The 6,839-nt window shown below is 39.7% G+C and overlaps 1 pseudogene; it reads right to left on the bottom strand.

Moving 5' to 3' along the window:
• Positions 1-878: 878 nt before the first annotated feature.
• Positions 879-976, bottom strand: LOC111751399 (U6 spliceosomal RNA; annotated as a pseudogene).
• Between the last annotated feature and the right edge of the window lie 5,863 nt (positions 977-6,839).

Consider the following 6,839-nt stretch of genomic DNA (forward strand, 5'->3'; position numbering starts at 1 on the left):
GCTAAGCACTGGTGGGGAAATTGTGAGAAGGCAGCTCAAAGAATATATAGTCAATGTTATAATTGCCAAATTCACAATCCAAGAAAGACTTTTCAAATTTTTTTTTATTTTGCTTTACGTGAAAGTTTACAAATCAAGTCAGTCTCTCACACAAAAACTTATATACACCTTGCTACATACTCCCGATTGCTCTCCCCTAAGGAGACAGCCCACTCCCTCCCTCCACTTTCTCTTTTTGTGTTCATTTCATCAGCTTCTAGCCCCCTTTCCTCTCTTTTCTCTCCTCCAGGCCGGAGATGCCAGCATAGTCTCATGTCCACCTGATCTAAGAAGCTCACTCCTCAGCAGCATCCCTCTCTAACCCATTGTCCAGTTCAAACCCTGTCTGAAGAGTTGGGTTTGGGAATGGTTCCTGTCCTGGGGCAACCGAAGGTCTGGGGCCCATGACCACCATGGTCCTTCTAGTCTTAGACCATTTAGTCTGTTTTTTTACAAGAATTTGGGGTCTGCATCCCACTGTTCTCCTGCTCTCTCAGGAGTTCTGTTGTGTTCCTTGTCAGGGCAGTCATCAGTTGTAGCCAGGCACCATCTAGTTCTTCTGGTCTTGGGCTGATGTAGTCTCTGGTTTATGTGGCCCTTTCTGTCTCTTGGGCTCATAATTACCTTGTGCCCTTGGTGTTCTTCATTCTCCTTTGATCCAGGTGGGTTGAGACCAATTGATGCATCTTAGATGGCCGCTTACTAGTGTTTAAGACCCCACACGCCACTCTCCAAAGTAGGATTCAGAATGTTTTCTTAAACATTTTATTATGCCAACTGACTTAGATGTCCCCTGAGACCATGGCCCCCAAACCCCTGCCCCTGCTATGCTGGCCTTCAAAGCATTCAGTTTATTCAGGAAACTTCTTTGCTTTTGGCCATGCTAATCTTCTCTGTATCATTCCAATTTTAGTATATGTGTTGCCAAAGCGAGCACCCAAGAAAGACTCTTAAAGTCTCATCTGGTACTGTGTCTCCCTGACATGGACACTTTGATACCTCAGATAGACTTTATTCAACTCCCCCCATCAATTAAATATAGCTATGTTTTGGTGATTGTCTCTTTATTTTCTGGATGGAATAAAGCTTTCCCTTAAAAAAAAATTCCCTTACCCAACGGCAAATGCTACCACAGCAGCCAAAAACACCTTTCAAAAAAATATTTCCTCTAAAGGATATTCCCTATAAACCATCCAGTGCACACATTTGACAGGAAAAGGTTATTAAAGACATTTTCTGCATATTTGGCAACATTTACACTGTGCATATCATGCCCAGTTATCTGGTTTAAGTAGAGAAAACAAATGGAAAGTTAAAAAACAAAACAAACTATTGAAATTTTCAGAGTCACTAAACTTGCCATGGGCAAAGTTTTCCTTTTAATATACATGGCTACTCAATCACCACCATCAAAAGAAAAATCATTCAACTCCTTATAAATTGTAACTTGATGTCCCATACATTCAGAATCTATCACTTTTATTACCAAAGGCTAATATGATTCAATATGGCAAGAGACTAATGGATTATTTCCAAGCTTATTCTCAACAGGTACAACAGCCTTTAGAGATTCTTTCCCCATGGAAAGACATATTCCAAACAACTTGCAATCGAGAGAATTCATGTTTTGAAAGAATTGAAAGAAATAAGCATTTTAATCTAGTTAAAAAAAGACCATTCCAGGTATTACTTGCCACTCACACAGCAGACAAATTTAAGGAACAGACCCCTAGATACTTTCCCAATTCAAGAGGGCCCTATCCCAAGACGTCCTGTGAACCCATATCTGATCTCAGATTTAAGTTATCCTGAGATCAGTGTACTCTAGAAGCAGATAAACACCAGAAGTACACAGCTACCTCAAGATGATGGACAAATAAATGATAGCTTCAACCCAAAACTTCAGAACAAAACCCTCCCAGATTCATTTATCTTGTGCTTTCCTTGACTTAATTAACAATTTTATTAGTATTTATTGTTATTTTTATTCCCTTTTGGAAAACAATGTTATTACTCTTTCAAATTCTTCTTTGTTAAAAGGAATCTATTTTTAAAGAATTGACACTAATCCTGCTCAAACTCTTCTAAAAAGTAGAGGAGAAAGTAATACTCCCTAACTCATTCTATGAAGCCAATATTGCCCTGATGTTAACACTAGACAAAGACACTCCAGGAAAAAAAAACTAAAAATATAAATTTACCCCACCGCACCACCATCTTTTTCTTTTCTCTTTCTTCCTTTTCTTTCTTTCTCTCACCTAGCCCATATGCTACTTCCCAAATTCCTGCCGGCCCCTGCTGTGCCACAAGGGCTAGAGAGCCACCAGCCTGCTGTTACCCTGGATTCACCACGCCCCTGCCTGCTGGCTTCTGCCACACTATTACTTTTTTCTTTCTCCCTCCCACCTAACCCCATAAGCAACATCCCCTCCCTTCCCACTGGTCCCTAGGTCTGTTCCTCCCACACCCGTTGGCCCCCACTGGACTGCCATTTTACTCTCTTTTTCCTTTCTTTCTCCCTGCCACTTATCCCCGTACACCATCTCCTCCTCTTCCCACAGGACACTGTGCCACTGCCATGGATACAGTCCCACAGTCCCACTGGCCTGCCACTGGCCTGGGTCTGCAGTGCTCCCACCCACCATCCCACATCATGCCACCATATTTTTTTTTCTTTTCTTTCTCCCTTCTACCTAGCCCCATACATGACCTTCCTCCATTGCTGGTGGGCCCCACCACGCTGCCATAGCTAGAATGTCCCTGGTGTTCAGGCCTGCTGCCACACTGGGCCCACACTGCCCCTCCCTTCCCACCAATCGATCAGCTGCTGAATGATGGGAAATGAGCCCATACCACTCCCCATTCAACACCCCCACTCATCTGGTGAGGGGCTGCGAATGGTCCCACACCACTGGACCAAAATTAGTGCCCACCCAGTCTACCTTTATCCACCTCACCAAACCATTGTACAGTGAAGTGGGCTCTGCTGGCCTGCTGTTGCCCTGCTCACCTGGACAAGGTGTTGAGAATTATTGTGCCCACAGATGAGCAAGCCGCAAAACATGCCCAACCTGGCATATCAAAACAAACAAAAAAAGCAGGATGAAATAAACAAGTATTCAATCAACAAGTAAAGCAACTAAGACATTAATGCCTAAGAGACAGCATACAATATAAAAACATAAAAAATCAGGACAAGAGGGCTCCAACAAGTGACCAAAATAAAGAATCGGATAACATTCTGTTAGAAGAAAAGGCAGTGAAACTACCTGATATGGAATTCAAAAGAATAATATTTAGGGCTCTTCAAGAGATTAGGAAAGTGATCAAAGAAAACACAGACAAAGCCAACTAAAAAAATAGACAAATCATGGAATACACAGGCAAAACCAATGAAAACATAGCCAAAATCAAGGAAAACAAAGACAAAGCAATAGAAGAATTCAGGAATATAATACAAGAAAAGAACGTCAAAATAAACAATTAGAAATCATAAAAAAACAGCAACTAGGAATCCCAAAGATAAACAACAAAGTTTCAGAAATGGACAACTGAATAGAATTTAGGAGTAGATTTGAAAAAATAGAAGACAGAATCAGCGAGATTGAAGACAAAACTATGGACACTGCTTTGTTTGAGGCAAAATCAGAGAAAGAATGAAGAAAAGTGAAGAAAAGCTAATAATTATGTGGGACAAAATCAAAGGCAAAAATTTGCATGTGATTGGATTTCCAGAACAGTGGGATAAAATAGAAAACACAGAGAAGGTTTTTAAGATTTGAGGCAGAAAACTTCCCAAATATCATAAAAGAGGAAAATAAGACCATTCAAAAACTCAACAAACTCCATACAGAATGTTGTTTTTGTGCTTAGGTGCTCTCGAGTCAGTTTTGACTCCATGTAAAACTGAACAAAACACAGCCCGATCCTGTGCCTTTCTCACAATCATTATGTTTGAGCCCACTGTTGCAGCCACTGTGCCAATCCACCTAGTTTAGAGTCTTCCTCTTTTTTGCTAATGCGCTAGTTTACCGAGCATGATTTCCTTCTCTAGGGACTTGTTCCTCCTGACAGCATGTCCAAAGTGCATGAGACAATGTGTTGGCATCCTCACTTCCAAGAAGTACTCTAACTGTATCTCTTGAAAGACAGAATTGTTCATTCTTCTGGCAATCCATGGTATATACAACACTCTTAGACAAAAATATAATTCAAAGGCATCAATTCTTCCTCGGTCTTCCTTATTCATTGTTCAGTTTTTCCACGCATAGGAGCTGATTGAAAATATGGCTTCGGTCAGGTGCACCTTAAGATCTCAAAGGGACATCTTTGCTTTTTAACACTTTAAAGAGGTCTTTTGCAGCAAATTTTCCCAGTGCAATATGTCATTCACTTTCCTGACTGCTGCTTCCATGGTTGTCGATTGTCTATCCAAGTAAAATAAAATCTTTGACAACATCAATATTTTCTCCATTTATCATGATGTTGCTTATTGGTCCAGTTGTGAAGATATTTGTTTTCTTTATGATCTTTATGTTGAGGTGTAACCCATACCCATCAAAGGCTGCAGTCTTTGATCTTCATCAGTAAGTGCTTCAAGTCCTTTTCATTTTCGTTAACCAAGTTGGTGTTAGCTGCATATCACAGTATATTAATGAGTCTTCCTCCAATCCTGATGCCATATTCTTCTTCTTATAGTCCAGCTTCTCGGATTATTTGCTCAGCATACAAACTGATTAAGTATGGTGAAAGTATGCAACCCTGATGCACGTCTTTTTTGATTTTGTACCATTCAGTATCCCCTTGCTCTGCTAGATCAACTGCCTCCTGGCCTATGTACAGGTTTCCCATGAGCACAATTAAGTGTTCTGGAATTTCCATTCTTTACAATGTCATCCATAGTTTATTATGATCCATACGGTTGAAAGCCTTTGCATAGTCACTAAAACACAGGTATATATCTTTCTGGTATTCTCTGCTTTCAGCCAAGATCTATCTGAAATCAGCAATAGTATCCCTTTTTCTAGGTTCTCTTCTAAATCCAGCTTGAATTGCTGGTAGTTTGCTGTTGATGTACTGCTGTAACTGCTTTTGAATGATCTGCAACAAAATCTTACTTGCACGATATTCACGATTTTTTTATATTTTCCTCATCCTGTTTGGAATGAATACATATATGGATTTTTTCCAGTAGGTTGGCCAGACAGCTGTCTTCCAAATTTATTGGCATGCTGAGTGGGCACCTCCAACACTGCATCCATTTGTGAATACATCCAGTTGGTATTCTGTCAATTTCTGGAGCCTCATTTGTCCCAATGCAGCTTGGACTTCTTGTTTTGATACCATCATTTCATATGCTACCACCTAAAATGTTTAAATATTGACCAACTCTTTTTTTGTATAGTGAGTGTCTGTATTTCTCCCATTGCCCTTTGATGCTTCCTGTGCCATTCAATATTTTGCCCACAGATCGTGAGGCTTGAATTTTTTCTTCGGTTCTTTCAACTTGAGAAATGCTGAGAGTATTCTTCCCCTTTGGTTTTCTAACACCAGGTCTTTGCACATTTCATTATAATTTTTTATTTTGTCTTCTCGAACCATCATTTAAAATCTTCTTTCAGCTCTTTTACTTCATTTCTTCCCAGAGCTTTAGTCACCCTACATTCAAGATCAAGCTTCAGAGTCTCTTCTGACATCCATTTTGGTCTTTTCTTTCTTTCCTGCCTTTTTTTTATGACCTTTTACTTTCTTCATGCATGTTGTCCTTGATATCTTCCCACAACTCATCTGATCATTGGTCATTATTGTTTAATGCATCAAACCCATTCTTGAGATGGTCTCCAAATTCAGGTGCGATATATTTAAGATCATATTTTGGCTCTCATGGACTTGTTTTAATTTTCTTCAGCTTCAACTTGAACTTATATGCAACCAATTGATGATCTGTTCCGGAGTCAGCCCCTGGCCTTGTTCTGACTGATGATATTGAGCTTTTCAATTGTCTCTTTCCAGAGATTTGGTCGATTTGATTCCTGTGTTTTTCATCCAGTGAGTTCCATGTGCAAAAAGTATTTGCAATGCAGAAGTTGGAGGTCTTGGAAAATTCTATCATGTGATCTCTGGTGTCATTTTTATCACCAAGGCTGTATTGTACAAGTACCAATCCTTGTTCTTCATTTCCAACTTTTGTATTCCAATCACCAGTAATTATCAATACATCTTGATTGCATGTTTGATCAATACAACACTGCAGAAATTGCTAAAAAAAACCTTCAATTTTCTCATCTTTGACATTAGTGGCTGGTGTGTAAATTTGTATAATAGTCATAGTAACTGGTCTTCTTTGTAGGCACATGGATATTATCCTATCACTGACAGTGTAGTACTTCAAGATAGATCTTGAAATGTTCCTTTTGACACTGAATGTGACACCATTGCTCTTCAATTTGTCATTCTCAGCATAGTAGACTATACAGTTGTTTGATTCAAAATGGCCAATACCAGTCCATTTTAGCTCACTAATGCCTATGATATCGATTTCTATGTGTTCCATTTAATTTTTGATGACGTCCAATTCTCCTAGATTCATACTTTGTGTATTCCACATTCCAATTACTAATAAACGTTTGCAGCTGTTTCTTCTCATTTTGAGTCTTGCCACAGTAGCAAATGAGGGTTCAGAAATCTTGACTGGCTCCATGTCATTAAGGTCAACTTTGCTTTGAGGGGGCAGTTCTTCCCCAGTCATCTTTTAAGTGCCTTCCTATCTCAGGGGTTCATCTACTGGCACTATATCAGAG

This window comes from Loxodonta africana, chromosome X (assembly GCF_030014295.1).
Source record: "Loxodonta africana isolate mLoxAfr1 chromosome X, mLoxAfr1.hap2, whole genome shotgun sequence".
Classification (NCBI taxonomy): domain Eukaryota; kingdom Metazoa; phylum Chordata; class Mammalia; order Proboscidea; family Elephantidae; genus Loxodonta; species Loxodonta africana.